This window comes from Gavia stellata, chromosome 3 (assembly GCF_030936135.1).
Source record: "Gavia stellata isolate bGavSte3 chromosome 3, bGavSte3.hap2, whole genome shotgun sequence".
Classification (NCBI taxonomy): Eukaryota; Metazoa; Chordata; class Aves; order Gaviiformes; family Gaviidae; genus Gavia; species Gavia stellata.
Window position 1 is genome coordinate 64,031,876 of NC_082596.1, and position 26,642 is coordinate 64,058,517.

The window sequence follows — 26,642 nt, forward strand, 5'->3', positions numbered from 1 at the left end:
TTCCAGCAAAATACACATTCACATAACCCCCAAATTTTATGTGTATTTTCTTTCCATAGGTCCACCACGAAATTTGTGACTGGAACCAGAAAAAATGCTGAACAGCCATTAGCCTGCTATTCAGGGAACTCTCTTGGACCAGATAGCAGCTCTCCTGAATGAAGAGTATTGCATTACCTGAATCACTGTCATTTTCTCAAAAGCTCACATTCAGCCACAATTTTTGCCTCTAGCCTTTAGTTTACTTAGGTAATTTTTGCTTCAGAAAAGTTTCCAAGTCTATTAATGCAATGTTTTATCATGCTGCCCATTCTTGAATGGGCACCTTGCCGACAATGGAGCTTGCATCTCGTATTGTTGAGAGAGAGATGAGAAGGGGGGGTTGAAGGCAGCAAGACTGGTGGAGGGAAGACAATGTTAATCCAGCCTCTTTCTGCTCTTTCATAAAGCCATTCTGCTGCACAGAGCTTGTGAAGAAGCAAGTTAGTACACCAGCCTACTGGTGGACTTATATGTACCACCTAAGGCAGTGGACAATATTACTGTCCCAGCAATCTAAATAATATAATAATATGTGGTTTGCTCTGCCATGTTAAATGCAAATGAGTAAATATACAAATACACACATAGATAACTCAGTGAAGTAGATTGGCACATGGGGAGAAATGGGCTAAGCAGACATAAACGAGCATGGCAACAGAGTCTCTGGGGCAGAAGAGGAGAATTGTGAGTGATTGAGCATATTGTAGGATTCTCTGTGGGGCTTCTTTGGCCGATGAAGTCCTGTGTCTGGTCTAGTAAAAGTCAGCTCCTTAAAAGCGTAAGTGACTCATGAAATCTACTGTATATAGGTTGTTGTTGATTTTCTGTGTATACTTTGTTCAGGGAAATTCCACTATAATACACTAAAATATAAGTCTTTCAGACCTTCAGTTTCTTCTGAGATCCTAAAATTTCACATTTTATATAACAGACTTTCATTTTCTCATTAAACCTTACCTAATTTAGTGTACACTCAGATTACCTGAACAGACTTTTTGCAATCTATAGCCATCCTCATATTTCTCCCTTCCCTTCCCTTCCCTTCCCTTCCCTTCCCTTCCCTTCCCTTCCCTTCCCTTCCCTTCCCTTCCCTTCCCTTCCCTTCCCTTCCCTTCCCTTCCCTTCCCTTCCCTTCCCTTCCCTTCCCTTCCCTTCCCTTCCCTTCCCTTCCCTTCCCTTCCCTTCCCTTCCTTTCTTGTATTTCTGTCTTGCAACACGCCTTATTTTGTAGGTTACATCTGGACGCAGGTGGCATTTGAAACTAAAGTGAGCAAAACTGGTCTGTTGAGCTCAAAAATGAGCTGAATTCATGTACAGTTTGTACCTGTGAGTATATAAGTGGTAAACTCATTCAAGATGGTCTAGATCAATATATCATTTAAGAACCAGCATTTGATTGCTTTCAACAAATGAGTACATAGAATCTGCTCCTTTATACATGTGAAATCCTTAAAATGGATATTATGTACGCTCCAGAGATCTAACATACTTCAATCCCTTTTAAAACAAATGTTAAGTTCTAGTTCTTCACACTGATCACAGTTCTCTTGAGGCAACTCTTTTTATTTTCTTGGATTTGATCTTTGCATTCCACCCTTAAAAAATGTTTAAAGTCTCAAATGAACTATTTTAATCTCAGACTCTGTCTTTCATTAATCTTTATCGGTCAGCTGTCTTCAGCTGGATATGCTTTCGGATTTTGGTTACAATGCCATTCTCTGCTGGTTCTCTTCTCTCTTCTCAGTTTAACATTTCTTTTAATGGATACTTCTCATTTCTCTATCCAGTTTTCTCAGAAGACCTCCTGTGATTTTTCCCTAAGCTCAGAGAAAACATACTGAAGAAGAGAGGTGTACCTATGGAGAGAAAGGATGGAGAGTGTCTCATGTAATGAAGTGAAATTCTCTCTGATCATGATCTACACGCATGAAGAGGGTAAACTGTTTTTTATGAGGCAGCAGTCTCTTTAAAAGATGCAAAAGATGGAAAAATCATAGTACACATAGTCTCTTTACAGTGTTCAACCATGAAAGACATTTTAGCAATTAATAACAAGATTTTATTTACCATCTATTACAAACACCTCTCCATCCTCCAATCCACTTGAAACTTAAATTAGCCTAGGACTATTAGGCCTCATGCTCCCCAGTTTAATTTGATTATGACTACATATCATTTATTTCCAGTGACATTTCTTTAACCATTTTCATTTAGGTTAGAGTTTCTACTCATTTTTGAACACTCTGGAGAAAGCAGCAAAGTTTTACCATCACAGGTATTTAAACAAGCAGCTTACTAGATTAGACTATGGGTGGGATGATTTTAACAAAGTACATTTCCATGCCTTCAAAGAAAAAACAGTTAATGACAAAACCTGCTTCATAAATTACTGAAATGAATAAGGAAAATAAACCCCAGTGCATAAAGAATTACACTGTCTTTCTGCTACCTTGCAGTATTTTCTTCTTAAGAAGAACAGCAGTATACCAGGGAACAGTGGTAAATGTAACTTCATTATGTCGGTGATAAAGTGGCATGATAGAATTTTACATACTTTCTTATCATAAATAATGGTGATTCTGGGGTCCTTGGATGCATAAAAACAAACCATTTTTTAAAATTAAAAAATATCTGAAAGACAGCTGAAAATTACCATGTGTGATCTGATTGCAATATATTCAGTGTTCAAGAAAACACTGGGTATGGGGAATTTCTTCATATATCTGGGGCACAGACATCCATGGACATTCTGGATGACACAGGATGAGACAGTCACTGGGTGGCAGAGCTTAAATTGACAATGTCAAGCAATGCTAGGATGAAAGCTGAGCTTTATGTAGCTCTCTGCCCACCTCCTCCCACTCTGTCATCACAGTTATCACAGAATCTTTAAGGTTGGAAAAGACCTGTAAGATCATCAAGCCCAACCATCAACCAACACCACCATGCCCACTAAACCATGTCCCACAATGCCACGTCCACACATTCCTTGAACACCTCCAGGGAGGGTGACTCTACCCCATCCCTGGGCAGCCTGTTCCAATGCTTCACCACTCTCTCAGTAAAGAAATTTTTCCTAATATCCAGCCTGAACCTCCCCTGGTGCAACTTGAGGCCATTTCCTCTTGCCCTATCACTTGTCACTTGGGAGAAGAGACCAACACCCACCGCTCTGCAACCCCCTTTCAGGTAGTTGTAGAGAGCAATGAGGTCTCCCTCAACCTCCTCTTCTCCAGACTGAACAACCACAGCTCCCTCAGCCGCTCCTCATAAGACTTGTGCTCCAGACCCCTCACCAGCTTCGTTGCCCTTCTCTGGACATGCTACACACACAAACACACACACACACAAACACACACAAATAATGCAAGGTAAATCATGAGCTATTTTATTAAAATTGATAATGCCATATTACTGTAATAAGGGTATAAGTGAAATCAGTATTAGGACCACATTGTCTAAAATTATGAACATACTTTTTTGTTCTATTCCTTCCTCTCTCCTTTTTCCCTCACTTTCAAACTCCAATTGCCCCCAAAATCTGTTCTGTGTATTTATGCCAGTAATAAAAAGAAAATATGTCCACTTCTGATGAAGAATTTTGTGTGTGGAAATAGGACAATATTTCTCTCTTAGTATCTACACAACAGAAATGATACAAAGTCTTTTGCCTGATTCGTACAAACTGCCCTACTGAAGTCAATAGAATTAGCTGTGCAAGGAGGGAAAGCAGATTTTATTGTTAACATGGTTCATCAGAACAGAAACTTAGGAAACAGGATGTGGTCCCTCAAATTGAGGGGAAAATATTAAATTCATTCAACATACTGAAGATTATTACGGACTAAAAGATAGATTACCTGAAGTTAGCTGAAAAGGTTCACATAAAGTTGTAATAATTTACATTTGCCATGAATTTTGCGGTAGGACTTTTACAGTCACTTGTATCTTTTTACAGCATAAAATAATGGTACTTTCCTTGTGCCCTAATGAGCTATCATTAATGTTCCTAGCTAAAAATCCCCACCTACACCAGCTAAAGAATCTGTTTGATTCAGAGCTGTATGATTCCCTCGTGGCAAATTAGTGGTTTGGACTCTCCTCTAACTGGTTAGCATGAATGCATAAAGCTAAATAACAGTCATACAGGATTCATAGCTGGTGACTCACTCGTACTTTATTTACATATGTATAACTACATTAATATCTGAATACCACACAAGCTTTAATGTATTTATTTTCACAACAGTCCTAAACCAGAAAAGTACTGTTTTCCTCTATTTTGCTCCTGGGAACTGAAGAAGAGAAATACTAAAAACTAGATCCACAAAGGGCCTCTATTGCCAGCCAAAATTCACAGCCTGAAGTTAGACTCATTGCCTTCCATAGAAACACTTACAGGCTTCACAGATGCCAGTGAGCTGGCAGGGAACTACTTGAGCTAGCTAAGAAAGAAATGCCTGCAAGTGTTTGATCTTTGTTTGAGCATCCCACTCATATTACTCCCCCCCCCCACCTCCACTGCCACCAAAAAAAAAAAAAAAGTATTAATATTACACCAGAAAAGACACAGAAATACAGACACCTGCCCCATGAACCAAGCAATAGAGCACTCACCTTGGTGATGATCATGCTGAGTGCCCCCTTCCTGCTTGATGGGAAACAGCATTTGATTTCAGCTTTTTTTCCCAGGAGAGTACCACAGCAACAAAACTACCGGGCATTTCTGCAGAGGGAATTCCTACTGAACTTGGTTCACATGTATAAATAAGTGATCTTTATAGCCCAAATGAATCTTTTAAATATAAAGCTCTGCAATAATTTTTGTGGGTTTTAGTCTATGTACCCCAGTGAACGATTATTAGTATAAAGTAAAACAGTTTCAACCAGACAAGCTGAGAAAGACTCATTCAATCTCCAATATCTTAAGAGTTTGGGACCAAGTCAAAAGAGAAAATGTCTAAATTAGGCCAATGGAGAGCCCTCTAACCAGCTGGTTATTGACTCTTAAAGCTAGTGAGAGGCCAGATGTGATACAAGACACCTCTTAGATTGACTTCTCCATTTCTTCATTCTGAACTTTAGGTGAAGGGGACTGTATAAGTCTCCACGAACCCAAAGAAAGAAGTATGTGTACAAATCCTTTGCCTTGGTCCTCTCTGTAGATGTGTCATTTAAAATCCTCCAACTCCTCAGAAAAGGAGTAGTTGAAGGAAGAAAGATTAGTGACAAATTCCTCTCTCTGTTAAAATTTATGGGAAGTATATTGATTTCAAAGGGTTCCAGATTTCATCTCAGCACTCCAAATGCAAATATTTTTGTAGGAAGGAAAATAAAAGTTTTTTAAATTTAGGATACTCCAAAATGGTGTTGCTTTCTGAACGAACTCATCTGTCTTGTTTATCTTGACAAAGGAAAAAGTATCAGTTGCAAGAGCAGCCTGAAGAATTTATGACTTACTGTGGTACTTTGAGTGGACAGCTTATTGGTCTGAAGAAGAAAGGACTCCTATGTGAAACAGAATTAGAAGGCTGAGCAGTACACAAAGCACTCATTACATTTTTAGATCCCAGATTTGAAATACACAGCGCTTATTCCCCTCCCATGAGTGAAGGCCAATCTAGAACACAGCAGGCACATCCTTTTGAGTAAATTTGCCAGTGCCAGCCACATGTCAGAGATGATTAGTGAGGCAGAGATGCCAGCCACCTCCTCTGACATCAGAGGTCAGATAAAGGAGAGTGCGACAAAAGCTGAAAAGCATCAACCCTCCGATGATGATGTGGCTGATCTGGCATACCTGCTATTGCCATCACTTCTCAGTAATTCTTTTATTGGCATTGTCTGCTGTGAGAAAAGTTTCTCTAGAACTAGCAGCTTGATTTTGGTCTGAGGAAAATGATCATAGTATGACAGGAGAGAATCAGACTGTCAGCTCCTGCCTTTTAAGTAGTGAACTGAGTGCACTGAAAAAAGGCAGATAATACTCAGCTCACACCTTTCTCAGATGGAGAAAACACTCCAGATATTGCCATAAATCAGGCAGGTTCAGCCTGCTGCATTAAAAGCACACATTTTTTGCTCTTTGTGAGAAAGAGTCTGTAAAACAGATAAGAAAACCAGCTATCATCCTTGGAGGCTAAGAAGAATTCCAGAGAAAAGTTATGGTAGGGCTGCTGGGTTATCAAATACTTTTGCCAACCAATGAGGCTGTCTGATTTTAGGCTAGAAGAAAGCTGCTTCTCCATGAAGTTGTTCTACTGTGAACCATCTTCTATACATGTCTTGTGTAAGTAATGCACACGTCACATTTTGTCCTAGTAGTCCTTTTTCCTGGATATTTTTATGTTCTTTTCCATTAAGAATCAATGGCATTGATTCTTAGGCATCACAGAGTGCTGTTTTATCAATCATTGTGGCATATCAGACATTTTTTTCCTAAGGGATGATAACCTGGTGTAAAGTCCTGCATCTAAGTCCCTTCAAAACTTTTGAACACATTGGGTCAAATGTCATTCTTAACGCACAAATTTGAACGGGCTTGTTTGCAGCTCTGCAGGCTCAGGACACTGAATAGATATTCCGAAGGGCACAATTAGAGTTCATCAGACATTTTAAAACTTAGCAATGATTATGGAAGGGAGAAGGAGAAGGTCATTCCTTCTTGGATTTTTGTATTTGGGAGGTAACATGGTCACAGCTTTCTGAAATGTCCTTTTCTTATTATTTTTGAAAACTAAGAGTTAAGCGAGGCATCAAAAATGGAGGCACCTGAAGTCTTCCTTTACTTTTCATATTCTTCAAAACTCACAACATAAAGGTATCTTACTTGCAAACAGAACTCTAAGCAGAGATAATCACTGAAGCGGTTGTTGAAATTGTTCATCATTAACACAACATTTTTCTTAACTCCTTATTCATATCAGCTAGCTTCCAGCAGCAGTATAAAACCATTTAATTAACAAGTTTATATAAAGAAATTGATTATTTCAACATTACTTTGAATTTAGGGGAGAATGAGATGGAAGGAATTGGCTGGATATTCCATATCTATTTTTAATTAACCCACTGCAGTGTTATTTAAACTGAGTAAGCCTTTCTTCCTTTATATTGTTGAGCTCACAGAAACGAGAAGTGCTTTGTGCTCTTTGCTGTCTCTGCAGAATTAGTCCATTAGCAAACACTATTTCTTCAGATTGTGCCAACCTCGCTGGTGCTGGTGGTCAAGAATGCCCTTTTGCCATACATCTGTGCTGCTGTTTATGAAGGCAAATATTTTCATATCAGTTCTATTCAGATTAAAGAAAAAAGGTTACAAATTAGTATCTCTCAAATGGTTAACGTGTTTTCTTATATGTTAATTTATCTGTCTATGGGTAAACAAAGAATCCATGATTTCTAGCTTCTAAGATGCAGTAAGTCCTCATAGTCACTCTACATTGTAGTAAGCAAAAGCAGGATGCGTAAATCAATTTTTCTTAAAATGTTTATCATACATCAAAATAACTTGTTTTGCAGACCTTAGATATATGCCCTGGATTTTATTCTCCTGACTGAACTTTCCTTTCACAGCTCACCTCTGGAATCGTCTCAAAATACTGTGCTCATGATTTCCTGTTCATTACTTCTCCTATCACGTCCTTTCTCCATTCAGTCTCAAAACTCCCTGAGGATGAACAGAACACAACATCCAGCATTAGGAACATTCATAGCACTTCAAGAGTGTATTTTAAATACGTAATTGCACTTCTACGCTAAGGTATACTTTGAAAATTCAGCTCCATTTTTCCACATTCATACTGGCTCAAGTTCTCTAACGCTGCTGCTGAAAGACAGAAGGCTTTCTTTGAACTGTAAAAGTGAAACACACTGGCATGTTTGCACATGCTCAGCAAGACTTCCCATAAGAACTCGGTAAAATTGCTTATATTTGTGTATATATACAAAGATGATAACACGTAAGATTGCCGCAAAATATTTAGTAGGTAACTTTTAAAGGAAATACTATTGTACTCTTAAATATATCATAACAGCAGTTATAATGATGGGTATCTATAATAAGTATCCCACCATGAAATCCCTAATCATCTCTCTCTAATTATATCATATTTTAAAATCATTTAATTTAGTTCCCTTTTTTCTAGGATTAAATTAATTTAAAACAAGATGATACTGACATGATAAAATAAGAGCACACACACACACAGAATAAGCATGAGCTATCCTGACTTTATCACAACATGGAAACTGGAGGTTGTTATCTTGGAGGAAATTGCTCTTGCTAGGTTAGAGCTTATTTTCCTGGCACCATTTATAAGCACCAGTACCATTTTATGCTTTTCACTCCTATGTAGGGTGAAATAGACACTATTAACCAGTTGGGAACATTTTTATGCTTTATTTTTTTCAGCATATATGAATGTGCAGTTGTGTCCATGCACTACATATTTTTAATACATCTGCAGATAAAGACTAATAAATGAAAATGAAAAAAGGTTTTAAAAGCAAACAAAGTTAGGAAACGACCAAAAAGCATGTAAGTATGCAAAATCTATAGCTCAGAATAGAAGGGATTTTGAAGTTTAGGGGAGGTTTGTTTGTTTGTTTGTTTGTTTTAGAAATGTCTGGAAAAATATATTCTCTGACATAGATTAAGAATTTTGAAGCAGTGAAAATAATAGAGAAAGAAATAACCAGAGGCAGATGAAAGAACTTGGTTTTGAAAATCCTTATCCAGATGTTAAAGACAGAAAAGTTATATGCAATGAAAAAGGAATTTCATGATTCTCACTATATATTTAAGTAGATTTTGTATTCAACACCAAGCATACCAAGAAGAATCTGATTTTCCTTTGTAAAATCAATTCTAAATAACCTGAAAGAATTTTCCCCATGCAAGAATTTATTCTAGTATACAACAGCTAGCACTTGCAATAACCACATGAAGCTATTTGTTGTCTCTCTTCATCTACAGCTCCTCAGGTTGCCTAGAGAAGTTGTGGATGCTCCATCATTGGAATTATTCAAGGTCAGGTTGAATGGGGCTTTGAGCAACCATAGTGAATGATGCCCCTGCCCACGGCAGGAGGGGTTGGACTAGATGATCTTTAAAGGTCCCTTCCAGCCCAAATCATTCTATGAGTCTATGAGTCTATGAATGTTTATCTGTGGCTCCTTTTAATTATTTGTGGAGAAGATGTATTACACTCAACGAGTTCCTAGCCAACAGAAATTATACACTTCCTGTTCAGTAATGTCTTCTCTTAGCAGCGTCCTAATTCACAAGAGGGGATTCTTAGCCATTATTAAAACTTCTTTAAATAACCATGATGTCTGAAGTTTGTAAAAGCCCTGTAATAGTTTGTATAATGAAATGCCAATGAAGGCTAAACATCAGCAGCATAAAACCCAGCTTTATGGTTTTATAAACTTGAATATTTCTTCCTGAATTATGACCCACTAGTATTTTACAATGTCACTCCTCCTCCATGTCCAATTCCACATTTAGTGTTGAACAAAGGTTATCACTCAGAAAGTTATTTATTCCTTGATGTGGCCACTAAGGACTTAAAATCCACAGAAAAACTGGTTTTGTGTGTTGTTTTCTTAGCCCTGCTGTCACCTTCATATCATTGTATGTTTATGGTGATCCCTCAACAAACCCTCATTACTCTGTTTCTGATGCTGTGAATGTCTATTTTTATAGCCATTCTTACGTGGAGATTTGCCCACAATGAACAACTTTGGCTGTCTCCTAGTAACTGAAGGTATTTTCCATGTCAAACTCCACATTCCTGAGTCCATTACACATTCCAGTTTCAGAAGGTTTCTAATGAATATTTCAGTCTAACTACCTTTATTTGTATTTCTGATATGACCATTTCTTAATTCCTGAGTATTCCTTGCAAGCTAAAACAAACAAACAAACAATAAAGAGAACAAAATAAAGAGATCTATTTTAATGAATTCTGTAAGTTTACACAAAGATTTAAGATAAGGTTCTCAATTTTGCCCAGTATGTCACCTTTTTATACAACTCCAGCTTTGCCTGTGAGGTGTTATTTTTGAACAAAACAGTGAAACACTTCTCCACTTCTACTGCTGTGGAAGAAATTTCTTTTGCAGTGGATATGTGAGGGGATGAAGCGAAACTCCATCCAGCTTGCTTTGAGAAAAGTTTCCAGAGAATGCAACTTACTTTTGAGAAAACTCGAAATACTGAGTGTCAGATAATCAATGCTATACTGGAAAGCGATTCATCAGGGAGATAACATGGCCTAACAAACTGAAGGCTTTATAAATCAATGCGAGAATCCTGCAGTAGACCTGGTAGTGTGAGGGGAATTAACAGTTCACCAAATAATGATGTAAAAAGACTGCGTGGGATGCACAGAGCCAGCAGTTGGGTACATGGGCTGAACCAGGTCAGCCCAACAGCATTTCCCTGGAGGACAAGGAAATGTCAAATTCAAAGAGGAAATGCTGTGCCAAGACCTCAATGGCTTCACACAGAAACAGTAAGCATAGAGCCAGAAGCTTCTGTCTCTCCCAGCAAGTGGGAAGATAAGGATGTATATCACCATCTGGACAATGCATTATCCAGCTAAACAGGGAAAAGGGGAAAAGGGGCATCCTCACTGTGGTGGGTTGAGCTTGACTTGACACCAGATGCCCACCAAGCCACTCTCGCACTCCCCCTCCTCAACTGAACAGGGGAAGAAAAATACGATTAAGGTCTCGTGGATCAATATAAGGAAAGGAAAATCGGTCACCGATTAACCATCATGGGCAAAACAGGCTCGACTTGGGGAAATTAATTTAATTTATTACCAATCAACTCAGAGGAGGATAATGGCAAATAAAACCAAATCATAAAACACCTTCCTCCCACCCTTCCCTTCTTCCCGGGCTCAACTTTACTCCCAAATTCTCTACCTCCTCCCCCCGAGTGACACAGGGGGACAGGGAATGGGGGTTGCAGTCAGTTCATCACACATTGTCTCTGCTGCTCCTTCTTCCTCAAGGGTAGGACTCTACATACTCTTCCCCTGCTCCAGCTTGGGGTCTCACCCACAGGAGACAGTCCTACATGAACTGCTCCAGCATGGGTCCCTTCCACAGGGTGCAGTCCTTCAGGAATAGTTTTCCCCAGTGCAGGTCCCCCCTAGGGTTACAAGTCCCGCCAGCAAACCTACTCCAACGTGGGCTTCTCTCCATGGGGTCACAGGTCCTGCCAGGAGCCTGCTCCAGCATGGCCTTCCCACGGGGTCACAGCCTCCTTCAGGCACATCCACCTGCTCCAGCGTGGGGTCCTCCATGGGCTGAAGGTGGATATCTGCTCCACCATGGACCTCTATGGGCTGCAGGGGAACAACCTGCTTCACCATGGTCTTCACCACGGGCTGCAGGCGAATCTCTGCTCTGGTGCCTGGAGCACCTCCTCCCCCTCCTTCTTCACTGACTTTGGTGTACGCAGAGCTGTTTCTCTCACATATTCTCACTCCTCTCTTCTCCGGCTGCTGATGTGCAGCAGTTTTTTCCCCTTCTTAAATATGTTATCCCAGAAGTGCTATCACCGTCACTGATCGGCTCAGCCTTGGCCAGCGACGGGTCCGTCTTGGAGCCAACTGGCATTGGCTCTATCGGACATGGGGGAAGCTTCTGGCATCTCACAGAAGCCACCCCTGTAGCACCCCCACTACAAAAACCTTGCCACACAAACCCAATACGCTCATCTAGCTTGCCACTCCATCCAAATATTAGAAAATCGGAAATAAACTGGGAAGTGTGAAGAGGAAGAACTTTGCTGCTGTTGTTGCAGCTATGCAGTAAGATACACACCCAAGCTGACATCCAAATCTAAGCTACTCTGAATCAGCTTTTCCATTCTCATAATGGAATTCTATAATAAAAATAAGTAGATAATTTCTTTTAAAGTATTCATTATTTTCACAGAACTCTGCTTAACGTAAGAGCAGTAATTGCTTGACAAAGGATAAAGCTCTATGTCTCCCTCGTATGTAGATAATAAATAATGTACTGCTCTGCTAAGACTTTACACTCCATCCCACCTAGTTATCTAACTGCTGTTCAGTTCAGAAAGTAACAGAGAACACTCATTCTACATCTATATCACCATACAGGACATAAAATAATTTCCCATTACCTGGTAACATATTTAAGATCCTTCTTGTGCAAACTATTGCCTCCTGTACAAGGTTTCTTCAAGAGAAACCTTCAGAAAAATGTTCTAAAATGTACTACTTCTGATTCCACAGATAGATAAAAACATATGCAAAGAGGGGAGGAAAGGGAGAGAGGAAAAAAAAAAGCTTTATTCATACATATTTTTGAATTAAAAAGGTGCAACAGAGAAGGGCATGAACAGAGAAAACAGAGAAAACAAACTTGAGAAATCAGATTCTATACCCTCTTCCAACATAGCCTTTCTGTGTACCTTTGGGCAAGTTCTGTATCTTCTCCATACTACATGCAATATGCAATAACATAACAACTCTTACAGCATGTTGCTCAGAAACAGAGGAAAAAGTAGGCATACAAATAAGCCAGATAGGCAGATTTGCACAGAAGGATAGAGATTTAACGTGAATGACTTTAACAAAGTGTTGCATTTACAGGTGTTTGCAAATAAAATTAGCCTAAATTAAATCAGAACCTGTAGGAATTAGAAGTGGTCTGTCATTAATAACTATACTTTTAACAAGTGCAAGAAAGCTTGAACTCTCGGAGACTATCAGGCAGAGACAATACATTAAATATCTGAATCCACCTCCAAATACCTTCAGGTGAGATGGAAGGATGAAGAGGAAAAACTCGATCATTTTTTAAATCATTGTTGTAGATTTATTATAATGTTAATATTTAATAAGGACTTAAAAGACCATTGAGAATATAGAAATGTCTGTTTTGTATGCATTCAGAAGAGTGAATTTGGTTTAACAACCATAATGACTCATGATGAATCTTTCACCTTGTCCTATTAGTCCAATTTCTTCAGAGAGATATAATGTAGCTGTTGGCCTTTTCCTATGCAATAAAGCTTTTCTGGGAAAACCTGTACTTACAGTGGATTGGTAACACTAAAATAAGCTCTGTTACCTAACCCCTTTGGCTTCATTAAACTATTTAAAGTATCTGGATTCATCTCTTAGTAAGTTAGTGAGTGTGGCATTACCTGGAGTCTATTCTCTGGGGCAGACTCTTGGCTGTTTCTTATAACAATTTCCCCCTTCACCCTCCCTTGACGTTGGAAGTCACTTTTTTAATCAGATTCAGTTGGGAAACTACTATGAGACATTTGTTTAGTCAATAGTCTGTATTGGCACATGATCACAGATGTAGTTCAACCCTTGTGCAAAAGAAAGATTCAAAACTTACAATTCAGAGCTTGCAACTTTGCCACTGTGAAATAAGTGATATTAAGTATTTCTAGAAGAGTAAATATTTCATGAAAAGAGTGAAGGAAAGATAACGGGTGGTATATCTAAAATTTTCTTCAACCTACAGGCTACCTTTTATTACAAAGGATAATTTTTAAGCTATAGGAAAATTATTTCTTCCCATACTTAAAAACAAGAAAAGGAACTAAATCTACATATAAGACAATATTGCCCTCAACAATTAAAAATTCCAGTGCAAATGGAGCCACTAATCTCATCTTGCATATTAAGATACCCTAAGAACACTACATAATAAGATTTCTTAATATGCATCAACTTTTGAACAACTATTTTTATTACTGATTATATTTTTTATCCTGTTCCTGAATTACCTGAGAATTCAGTTTAAATGAAAGGAAAAAATCCTACACAAAAAATGTGTCCAGTCAAAGAATTACATAGGTACTCTCTCAGCAAAATGCACATTTTCACGTTTTTTGTTTTAAGTGTATGCATTGTTTATCTTTATGTAAAATAAACTTGGGTTTGGTACATCATAAAAGTATCTGGTGCATATTTTTGGACTACTAATTAAATGTATGGATTTCTTTTATTGAGTCTGGGTCTACAGAGAAATTACATAACATATTCAAAAGTAATCAACAATATTATAATTATAAATTAAGTTCTGCAGGGATAGCTGCTGGGTTATTCGGTGCATACAGTGTGCAAAGACCACCTGGCAGGAACTGAAGCACATATTTTAAATATCTAACACACTTCAGAATTAGTGGCACTGTGTTCCTCTGGGCCTTCTTTCCATAATTTCCATATTTAGGCAGAAATTGTCAGGCTAGGAGCCTCTATGTTTACTAAGATGAAGTTTACCATAATGCAGAATGAACATATCCACTACTTCTATGTTAATACTTTGCTGAAATATCTCAGAGACGTCATGAGGAGCAGTACTCAGATGAAAGAAATTCTGCCTACCTCAGGGACAGAGGCATCATATCGTGAAGACTGCTAAAACCCAAGAGGGTTAAAAGCCAATGGCTCTAAAGGGTAACCTCTGAAGTTCAAACTCATGTACATTGATGTTTTCAGACTTATCTTCATCATAGCTGGTTTTCAGATGCCCCACTCTGTTTCCCTGAGCTACTCTGTACATCGTACCAGTGTCAACACTCTTTCAAAATGAGACAGGTCTTCTACAATGCCCAGGTAAAGCTTTTTAGTCACCTCCACTTCTTTCTTAACTGGAGCTCAACTACCTGTCTCTTCTTTTCTGGTCTGCGCCTAGGTTTCCTTTCTTTTACTCCATTTCAAATAAAACTCAGGCATTCTGGCGCACACTGCTTACACGTCCTCCTGAATCTCTGAACTTTTGTGCAGTATTATCCGTTTCTGTTCATCCCACTTTCAAATGATCTCATAAAAGAGTGGAGTGGAGGGCCTGCTGCAGAAGGCTAAAACATAACTAGCTTTGGTTTTAACACATTTTGATGTAAAGAGCCTGTAGACAATACCTGATTCATGAGTAGTTATGTGGGATCTAATGATCCCAAGGTGTCAAGCTGAGGAATAGCATAAATGTTAGCTGTATTCACAAAACAGCCTCATGGACAGATCTTACAGTTTCTAACACTGTGTCAAGGCAGAGATAACCTTAAGAGCCTACTTTCCCATTTACATATCTGTAAATATTAATAACATTCTTGGTATCATCACAAGTCCACTTAGTTCCTTGAGGATGGTTCCCCGCTTCAATGCTAGGTATCTAAAATGAACACAGTAAAAGCAAAGAAAACACTTTACAGAAATCCACCGCACTAGGGTTACTTCACTAGACTAATATATAGCACTGCAAAGGAAATTACAGAAATTTGTAGTTTTCAGGATATAAAAATCAAGAATGGTGTTCCCTTAGGACAGATTTGGAAAATAACAATCCATTTAGAAAGTAAGTTAAAATAACAACAACAACATAACAAACAAACAAAAAAACCCAAACAAACAAACAAAAAAAAAAACCAGAACAAAGCCCTTTTTGTAGCTACATTAAAAAAAAAAAAATTTGAAAGCTTAATAACCTAATCTTCGGACTTGGACATCTACATTAGTATTTTAATTCTGTAATGGGAGATGTACTCACAATGGGGCCTTAATTACATGTATCACTTGCTCTCAATTCCATTTCATTCTACCCTGCAATTTAAAGAGAGTTGAAGGGTATTATGGAATTCCAGGAGATCATTCAATCAATGGCAATAAATCGGATTTTTACCTCTAAAAAGCTGGGCTTAATCTAGCTTCATAACAATTACTGTAAGATACTCATTGTGAAGTAATAAAATGGTATCTGTCCAGTTCCTCTGAGAAAGCATTTTTAAAAAGTTAGCGGCCTAGATGACAGATGCAACAGGAAAATCAGTGACTTAACTGTCTTATCAATTGAACAATATCTTCAGTGTCATGGTTTACATACATAGCTAGTGAGCAGAAAGAAGCTTGCACTATCCTTATATGTGCTGTTTCCACTCTGCAGAATCAGAGAAGCTTCAGCCTCAAGTCCTGTCTATTTTCATTTCTACAGATGCTAAGCTGTTGAAAAAGTATATCTTGAGAGAGGGGGAAAAAAAAGAAAATTACTCCTCTTTTTCTACTGCTATTAATATTTGTGCCTACAGCCAGAGTGAAGGTCAACATGTTACCATATGAGAGATTTTCTTTGGGGAATCCAGACACACTACAGTCTGTGAATGAAAACAAATCCAAATGTAAGGGCGACAAAGTGCATGAGGTAAAAGCACTGCATTATTCTCAACAGTATGTTCAATTTACTTCTAAAAAAGGTACAGCATAGAATGATCTTTCATTTCTACATAAAAGAATACAAATCCCAAGCTATACAACTGGTAAAGCAACTAAAAATAAAACTTAGTGACAAATATCAACACAGCAAATTTTTCTTCATGAGAAATGTTAAATCACCTGCAGGCTTTTTGGGAACCTGAATACTGAAATTAAAAACATTGCTCGAGATACATTGGTGGTGGTTTTACAGTGAATGCACCACCCTTACTCAACAGGAGAAATGTCTGATTACCATAATAGTTTTAGACATTGTTACAAATGTGTTTTTTAATTCTACTGCTCTGTTTGGAAGTAAAGCAGTGTCTGTTAGTACTTAGATGTAAAACTATTATATGGGTGGATTCAGTAAAACTAAGGAAGCACTGGAAACCAACTGTCATTTTTTTCTCCATTGTCTCCTTTTATGAATAAAATACCTTAAAATCTAGATGAGTTAAAAAAATGAGGCTCTTGCCATTTGTCAAAAGTTTAGTTAGGAGTGGTAGCCCCAATTTTCTTTTAAAATTATAATTCAAGTCATTACATTCTGCTTAACTAAGTTCCTATAGTAGTTTCAGTTAGATAAGCTATTCCTTGTTTTACGTGCTAAAGCAGAGCTCATAACAAGGACCACAGATGAAGCCATACAGAAACTATTGTTTTGGCGATGGGTAAATAAAATAGCCATATTGTTGCCTAATTTGGTCAATATAAAAGCAATTTAAAATCTCAGCTAGAATTCTCTTATTTGGGTAGTCATATTAAAAAGTTGAAATTCATAGGAGCTGGTTTACCTTTGGAAGCGAGGGGCTGCAAGTGTCTGTGGGAGAAGAGGAGAAGGGTTGCCCTGTGCCAGACATTACCAGTTCCACAACAAACCTACTGCAGGACACAGCCAAGCCCATTGATGAAGCTGATGACACCTTTAGGAAAAGATATTTAAGCAAAAAAAAATTGCCAGAGAGCTGAGAAAAGAGTGAGGGGGGAAAAAAGTGTGAGAAACAATCCTGAAAACACCAAGGCTGGGGAAGAAGTGGGAGGAGGTGCCCCAACCATCAGAGCAGATATTTACCTGCAGCCCATGGAGGAGACCATGGTGGAGAAGGCATTTCCCAGCAGCTGGTGGAGAGGACCCATGCTGGAGCAGATATCCACACTGCAGCCCATGGAGAACCCCATGCCAGAGCAGGTGGATATTTCCTGAAGGAACTATGGCCCATGAAGAGCTCACACTGGAGTAGGCTTATACTGAAAGACTGCAGCTTGTAGGAACGACCCACATTCAAGTTTATCCTGAAGGACTGTGGACCAAGAAAGCCCATGCTAGAGCAGGGGAACGGTGTGAGGAGGAAGGAGCAGCAGAGAGGAACTGCTAAAGACTGACCACAATGCCCCCATTCCCTATCACTCCCTGCACAGTTCATGAGGAAGAAGGTGGTAGAACAGTCAGGAATGATGGAGTGAATTTGAGCCTGGGAAGAAGTGGAGATGGAGAGGAAGTGCTTTAATTTTTGCCTTTGTTTCTCACCATCTGAATCTATTTTAATTGGCAATAAATTAAACACATTTTCCCCAAGTTGACTCTGTTTTGCCTGTGATGGTAACTGGTAGGTCATCTCCTTGTCGTCTTCTTGACCCACCAGCTATTTCACCTCAATTTCTTCCCCTGTCCTGTTGAGGAGAGGGAGTGACAGAATGGCGGAGTGGTATCTGGCACCTGGCCAAGGTCAACCCTCCACAACCTTAAAACTTTCTCTGCCAAATTCAAAGATTATCTTCATATTAAATTACACTTTTATTAAGTAACACTTGCATTCATGTGTATAGGAATTTGCACCCTGAATACCAGGCTTATTCATGGAATAAAATCTGCCAGACTAGGTTTATTTCTATGAACAATTCTGTTTGGAGTTCACATTGTTAGCAATGTCTTTTTTTTTTTTTTTCTTTCCATGGTTTTCAGGCCATGGTTGTGCTTTCAGTATGACAAGTGCTTCTCACAGATGTTTTCCATTTTAGTCTCCAAAATATCTCCTTGTTAGGTAAATAGACACATACTCAGACATAAAGTGTAAAAGACTAAGGTGTCTATTGCCTTAAATATGAACAAAAGCAGCACAATTTTGCAAACAAATTTATAAGTGTGTGTGACAGAAAATCTTTATACTTTGTTTGCAAAAAACTATTATGTGTATATTGATAATTTAGCACAATGTTCAACAAGCATAACTTTTAATTGCCAGAAATTTAAGGAGGAAAGCATAAACTGTCCAGGGAAGTGGTGAAGTCACCATCCCTGGAGGTGTTCAAGGAACATGTGGACGTGGCATTGTGGGACATGGTTTAATGGGCATGGAGGTGTTAGTTGATGGTTGGACTTGATGATCTTACAGGTCTTTTCCAATCTTAATGATTCTGTGTGTGATTCTGTGTGTGATTTACCTCCTCTGCTTGGTTAAAAAGGAAATAAAACTTCCACATGGCTTAATGTACAGGCTACCTACCTAATTCTCTTGGAATCATCATAAGTATACGCAAATTGGGACTTTGGAAAGAAGCATTTCAAAGGGTAGGGGGAAAAAACAAAAATAAAACAAAACAACCAAAAAACCACCCCACTAAGTTAGATGGTTAGAAGGCAGTGTCTTTGAGTGACATGAGAGAAGTAACTGTTAGTAACAGATATAGCTCTGCACTATTTGGATTATTTTGAGTGATTTAACTGTAAGTGGTGATGTTGGATGGGTGAGGTCTAGCGAGTCAAGGAACTGATGGTTACCTCTGGAATACTTCTCATTAGAAGTAAGAAATGGTATTACATATTTGATTTAGTGAAAACTCTTTATTGTATACACTCTATGCCTGTGTTTTTCCAAGTTTTCAGTCATGATCCTTTCCCCAAATATAGTTTTCTTCATTCCTATGCAGTGTAAGATGGGAAAATTCACAGAAGCAGCATTCAGGATTTCCCAGTTTCTGGGTAACACTTAAGCTAAGTTATCATGTTTGTCAAGAAGAAACATAAATACAATGTCCTTGGCTCTTGCTGCGAAACAACTATCTGAAAGTTTATCAATACCTAAATGCTGTCTAAATGTGTACTGAAAACATGCTGGAAGTCTTGTGCCTTTTGTAGGTAAGGCATTTCTAGAGGCAAATTATTTTTATGGACCCTGGGGACGTTATTTCTATCAAGAATGCTGAAGAGCACACTGAAAGGAACGCAGTCAAAGGCAAGAAAAACTCCTACATTTAACAGAATAATGATTAAAGAAACACCTGTGGACCACTGCCTGTATGTCAGTTCTTCACATTTCCAAATCACTCAGGGAAGGTGACAAACATTTGGGATATGCAAAAATACCAAAAAGGTCTACACCTCTTGGAACTTCAGTTTTCTCCCTACAGTTCTTTGACTTGATGAAATTACCCAGAAACCTTCAGAATCAAGCTTCTTTACCCTCTTTCTTTCATTTTCTTTTTTGCTAAAGAGATTTATGGACCTCAAACTGTACCATTTACACTTTAACAAAAAAAAAAAAAAAAAGAGAAACTCACATGAAGCAGAGAGTCATGAGAAATCTTAGAGAGGAAAAATAAATTGCTTCATTGCAATGATAAGCCCCTCTTGTATGTAATTTATGAAAAGCCAATTGTCATCAAAATTCTTAATTTATCGTGTTCAACAAAATGCTACTAACTGAAAAGCATTAATCAACATCACCAACTTAATGTGCTTTGTCGAACTTCTCAGACTCTTCTGCCAAGGAAGAGCATTTTTGACAAGTAGATTGATTAGTTAGCTAACAGTGTTTGACTGAGGGGAAAAGGTGAGACAAGAACCTTAAAAAAAGATGCTAGCAGTAACTCTATTTGCTCATACAGAAGCTGTGTACAATAATATTGTTTTGCAAAATGCATGTCAATAAGAATGATAAATTATTATGTGGTTATAAGAAATTCTGTTTCAAACTTGATCTCATTCTCCTTGTGAAATAATTTATAAAGAGTGAACATGTGCAACTGATCTGAAAGATGTCCATTAGACCTGAATAATTATCAAACACAGAGTGCTTTGGTAGCTCAAGTGGTATAAAAAAGGTAATCTAGATTCTAGCTTTCAATCTTAAGTAAGCACAACAAAAAATAATATACTTGCTTCTACTTTGTTAAGTGTAATAGATATTCCAGAATTAAGATAGAAAACAGCTCCTTTTACAAAGGCGGCTTAAGTGGGAATCCCATACTTCCTCAGAAAACAAACTGCTACTATTTCTTCTTTTTCCTAATTTTCAGATATTCCAACTACTGCCAACAAGACTTTTTTTCTGAAAGTTGGTGGGAGGAAAGAAAAGGAATATTAACACAAGAAGCTTATAAACAAGACCACACATCTGTCCCCTCATGTAACACCAGTGCTGTTTGGAACAAAGACCCACCCACAAGCATTTTCCAAGATTGAGGCATCCCAAGTGGCATAGATTTGACATTGGAAATTCTGTGCCAGCCACCTATGTCTGTGCAAGTATCTGTTAGTATGATAAGCATGGGACAGTAGGGCACTGAAGTGTGTTATATTCTGTTCATCCTGAGCCAAAAGGGCAGCAAAAGGAAAAGCTGCCTTGACTTACTCTATTGAAGTATTCTAAGTGTCTCCCAAAAGTCAAAATAATATCAAAAGAACAGCCCTTCTGGATCAGACCGAGGGATTTATCTAGCCTATTCTGCCTCATATAGTAGCCATAAGTAGGTATCTAGGAAAGAGTAAGAGCAGAGCAAAACTATGTAATGCTTTACCCTATTATTTCTTCCTGTCATCTGACCAGTTTTTGTTCAAATTTCCTGAGTATGTTGCACTTTGTCTATTTAGTAATCCACAATGATGTCTCATTCCAAGTCTTTGCACAGTCTCCCCCTTGAGCCCACATAAAGTTTCGAATCTCTCCAACATCTTTTGGTAAGGTGTTGAACAGGTAAACAATTGTTCTGGGAAGAACCACTTCTTACCACATTTTTCAGGTATCACCCCTTATTGACAGTGACCAGCAGAGTCTTCATCTCTGAAGACAGGGTTCTTTCTCTGAGTGTGCCATACTTTATATAAATCTACACTAAATTTAATCTGCCATTATATTGCCCATTCATGCTGTTGCCTAATGTCCTTCTGCAACACTGTGGTTTCTGCCTTCATTCTACCTACCCTGAAAAACTTTTTACCATTATCAGATCTTGTCATCTCACTGCTAACCTACTTTTCCAGGTGATCTATGAACACACATATCCTAGCCCAGAGTCCTCCCACTGCCAGTGACCTTCCTCCAATGCAAAAAAAAAATCACTATTTGCTCATAATCTCTCTTCCACATTTTTCTATTTATTTCTTATCCAAATCATTCATTCCCTCTTATGCCATGACTACTTAATTGCCTTACAAGCTTTAGGTGAAGGATTTTGTCAAAATTTTTTGGAAAGCCAAGACTATATCAATCAGATCATCCCTAGCCACAAGCTTGTTGGCTTTCTGAAAGAACTACCAAAGGCTGTAAAGAAGGATTTCACTTTTTAGAAGTCATTTTCTGAGTAGCTTATGTTTACCAAGATATTCACTACTATAGCTTCTACCAGTTTGCCTGGTACAGACATTAGGCTTACAAGCCTGGAATTCCCAAATTAGAGTTATATTTGCCACCTTCTAGACAACAGCTTCCAAAGATGACTTGGGTAAAAGGTTGTACATGACTGTTCACCCCAGCCATCAACTATAAGAAGGAAATTTGGATGAATTACTTTATGTCAACCTCTACTTACTTGTGCTGTGCAATACAAATCAGCCTCCACTTGTTAGCCTCCTGCCTAAAAAAAAAAGTTTTCCTTCTTTTTTGTGGCCTATTTAGGGAAGCATGTAAATTTTAATGCTTTTGTTTCTATCTCACGTGGGATGAACAAAGTGAAGTCTTAATGCTCAATAATGTCAAAAAATACTTACCACTCTCAATATTTAACAGTTATCAAGTGTGCAATATGTCTTATGAATCACTGACTTGGATTAGAATTTGAAACTGCAATGCTTCACATTAGCGATACTGTAACTCTTACAGGTGGAATAAGGTAACATGCTACTGGATGTTCTTCCCTTCCTCTAGCCACACTACTTGCATTATATGTTTTTTCTGTAATAGAGCTACACAGATTAAAAGTTTGCAGGCATTTATTTATGTGTCCCTCTACCAGAATACCATACCAGTTTTCTATTTGATAAATATTTACTCTTTTTTGCTTTTTGCTCTTTCACTCTTCATTTAAATTCAAATATCAATGCACTTGTTGAGAATCTATTTTTGGTATTTAAAATCCCTCCAAAAATTGATCGCATTGTTTCTTAGCTCTAATACCCTGTATCTTAAAATGGAAACAATAGCATCTTCCCACATTTTCACTGTAACACCTAAGCATGTGTATCTGCAGCGTCTGAGTGCTAAATATTCAGTACCAAAACACAAGAGACCACTCACGTCATCTGGCAGCAGCAGAAGTCTCTAACTGGGCCAAAGCTGCCACCAGAGAAGTGCAAGAGTCACTGGGAGACGTGGCTGTCGGGAGGGAGGCCAATCTAGCCAGACTGCTTCATCAACAGAGCTTCGGCAACAGAGCTGTTCTTCAACAGAGCAGCTATCAAATATTCCTAACACTGCATATACTTCTGCAATTTAAACCACAGTGCAAAAAAACATCCTCAGAGATTTTCTACAGTTAATCCTTCTGGAGGAGAATACAAGACTGAAAATTAAACCCAGATAAATAGTTTTACACAGCTAAACGAGTCAATCATGTGCAATAGTCCATATGAAACTGTTGGTCCGTGGACGGTTTATCCACACCAGTGTGTATGGTTTATCAAGTTAGCTTTCCACAAGAAAGCTCATATTACTTTATGTTTGCCCTGGGCTAAGAGCTTTCACATGCACAATTGCAGTGGGCGAGCTGACTCATGTAACCTTGTTAACCTGTAACGAGTTGTTTATATGCCCCAGCCCTCAGTCAAGCCCAGCAGAATTTCCTGGGAAGAGAGCACAGTCCACCTCTAGCCCTCAGCATCTCACTCCACCAAATGACAGAGGCCTGCTGCTAATAACAGAAACCTCAAAGCTACTCAAGAGGAACAGAAACATCTTTCATAGAAAAAAATGTTAGGCAAGTTAAATATGTAGCTATTAGGAGGCTTAGAATAGTGGAACAAGAGTAAAGGAGACTATTATGGCAAGCAAGAAATGTATGCGTCCTGTTGTTTTTTATGTTCCACGGTCGCCAATTATCGCAAGTCTCACACAATGATGATTAATTTGAAATCTCCATTTCCTAAAATCAAGATAATGCTTGAGAACATTCTCAGAAGAGAAGTAAAAAACCTTCAAGTTCATAACAAGTGGAAAATACCAGAAAATCACTCTTCTCCCAAATGTTTTAAATCAAACATTTTTAAGTCAATCTTGGAAGGAAAGAATAGTTTGAATTATGATTTTTGAAAGCTGGGGTTTTTTATTTTTTTAGGTTTATGTGCATTTTTAACCAACAGTCTTTCACATAAATAAGTTGGACCCTCCTCTTCACTCTCTAGCAGCTTTTAAACTTATTTCTTCTTTCAGTGGGAAAAAATCAAATATATGAAATTCAGCCTTCTGTGGCAATTGCTTCTCAAAACCATCACTTTTTTATCTGAATGACTCTGTTGAAATGGCAAATATATCCCAATATTTTTCTGATTAAGAAGTAATGACAGGACCTCAAATATTTGGGTATGCCAATAAGAGATATTACTTTTTTAAAAAGACAACCATTTGCTTAGCTTCAATATGATAATGGTAACAAATTTTTGAGTCGAAGAGAGATAGTCACATGGGCTATGAGGAACCCATGTCTGTCACATGCACAGAGCTTTTTCTTTGTGTTAATTGTATGTAAACATACTGGCAAATTATGGTAATAAAAACATACTGGCAAAATTATGGTAATGGCAGAAAATAAAGGAATTGTTATTTTACTGCACAAGATTCTGAAAATCTGTCAAAAAAAGATTTTAGTGAACCATTTTGCCTGTATCACTACATACATGTTATTACTCTACACACTTTATATTTCATACAGTACCTTAGGGAACTCACTAACAATAAAAAAGCACATTATCCTTAAAAAAAAAAAAGTTATGAAGCACTGAACATATACAACTAACTAGTGAGTTAAAAGTAGCAGCAAAGACTTCCTCTTCAATCTTATTTTTAAATAAGAACACCAAGTGGGCAGCAGGGAAGGATCCTGCAATATCTTTAGAAGGCTAGAGCTACAAAAACTTTGTGACTCACAACTCACCAAATTGCAGCATAGGAAAAAAAAGTAACCTTATGATTCAGACTGTAATTAGCAGCTTAGAAAATGGAGAAGAGAAAATTAGTCAAATACCACAGCCACTCAGGGCCTTGAAAATAAGGACAAGATCTTTCAAATCACCACACAAAAATTACAGGAAGCCTGCAGTGAAGACATTTTAAAAAAGGAGACATTTATAGAAAAGAAATCATACATCAGTTAGAGATGAGAGATTTTACATTGTAAAAATAATCCTCTTCCTAGAAATAATACAAGCAGGTACTTCAGAAAATAATGTGATCCTTTCACTGATCAACAGTTTCAATTTGTTTACCGTCAGACAATAAAATCAGATATCAATTAAGTTTTTCCAGAATCGGTATTTAAATGCAAACAAACACCATTAGGCTGCATGGAAAGTATTATGTGAGAGCTTTATTTTTGAGCAAAAATAAATAAGTTTAATAAGGAGTGTACCTGTCATTAAAAGCCTGCCTCAGTATCAAAATAAGGACTGAACAGGAAAGTAGATTATTGAATCTTGCAATTCAAGAGATGTGATCACTCAGCTCTGCACCCGAGGCTGAGAAGATACACAGAAAGTTCATTTGAATACTGTTTTTAAATCCTCAGCACTGAGAGGAGAGAGAAAAACAAGGCCTGATCTGGATGCCTGCCTCTTTTAAGAGTAGCTGCACAAACGCTCTTTCATTGCAAGGCAGCAGCTCCCGCAAGGCCTTTCACAGCCAGGACCCAGAATAGCCACACAGATAGAAAGAAGCTGTTAGCAAGCAAACTAATAAAAAGTGTCCTGCAAGCTATCTCTCACTACTTTCTAGAGCAAACCTAGATCTTTCTTTATAACTAATCTAAACAGCACACTTTTGTCCCTGCAAAACTTTGCTCAGTCGTTCTATATGGTTAATTCATCTGCCCCTGAGGTCAACCGTAGATCTCCCAAAGCTTTACTCTCTAAGAAGTTGTTTTTAGCAAGCCTGTAAAGCCCTAATCACATCAAGTGAACAAGGGATGCTGTTAAGTGTATTGACACCTAATACACTTATAAACTCATACTGGTATTTCCAGGAACATGTAGGTGTTTATAGTATAGGAAAAACATTTCCTACCCAGTCCTGACTTTGCTACACTTACTGACTTATTCTTTCCTCTATCTCATGCATCATCTTGGGTACTAGAATATGCACGTGTGCAGCAGGAGCCTTTCCCAGGTTGGCTATGGGCTGCTTACCCTCTGCAACCAGAAACAAAAAAAAGTTTTTTTAACAAAAAAAAAAAAAAGTTTTTTTAACAAACTTTACTTCAAAATTTAAGAAAATCACAGCTATTTTATTACAAAAGTTATCATGAGGGCTGCTCTACCGCTATTACTTTGGGACATACAGCGATTACTGAAGGTCATGCCATTCAATATGAGTCCATAGCCACGCACCAAAATATCACTGTTGTTTCTGTCTTATCAAAATGCAAAACTGAGCTTTCTTTTAAGTTTACAATTAGTATGATTTTCAGTTTATTGTAGTTTAGTCCAAGTAGTACCTAGAGAAAATTATTCAGTTGCCTAAACCTGAATTTACACACAAGAGCACCTAGTTTCAAAGTGCTAAACCCTGAAGTCACAGTATGTTAACATCAGCATTAGTCAACTCAAATCATGTTTGAAAGCGATCTTATTTTTTTTTTAGTGGTCTGAAAACAATATTAAATTATGTGTATTTTGCATGGTCTATACCAATCACATGTCCAGCTTTCCAGGAGGTGCTGTACATAGAGGCAACACCAGCTAAGCACAGGGCAGCACAGTGGTAAAAAGCATGGCAAGATGCAAGGAAAACAGACCCAAAATCGTACAGGGTGATCCCTATCTTCAGCTCCTGGACAGCTGACAGCAGTAATAAGCCAAATTAATTCTTGGTACCTGAAATCAATCCAACATATTTAATATACCAAGGTAAAAGACAACCT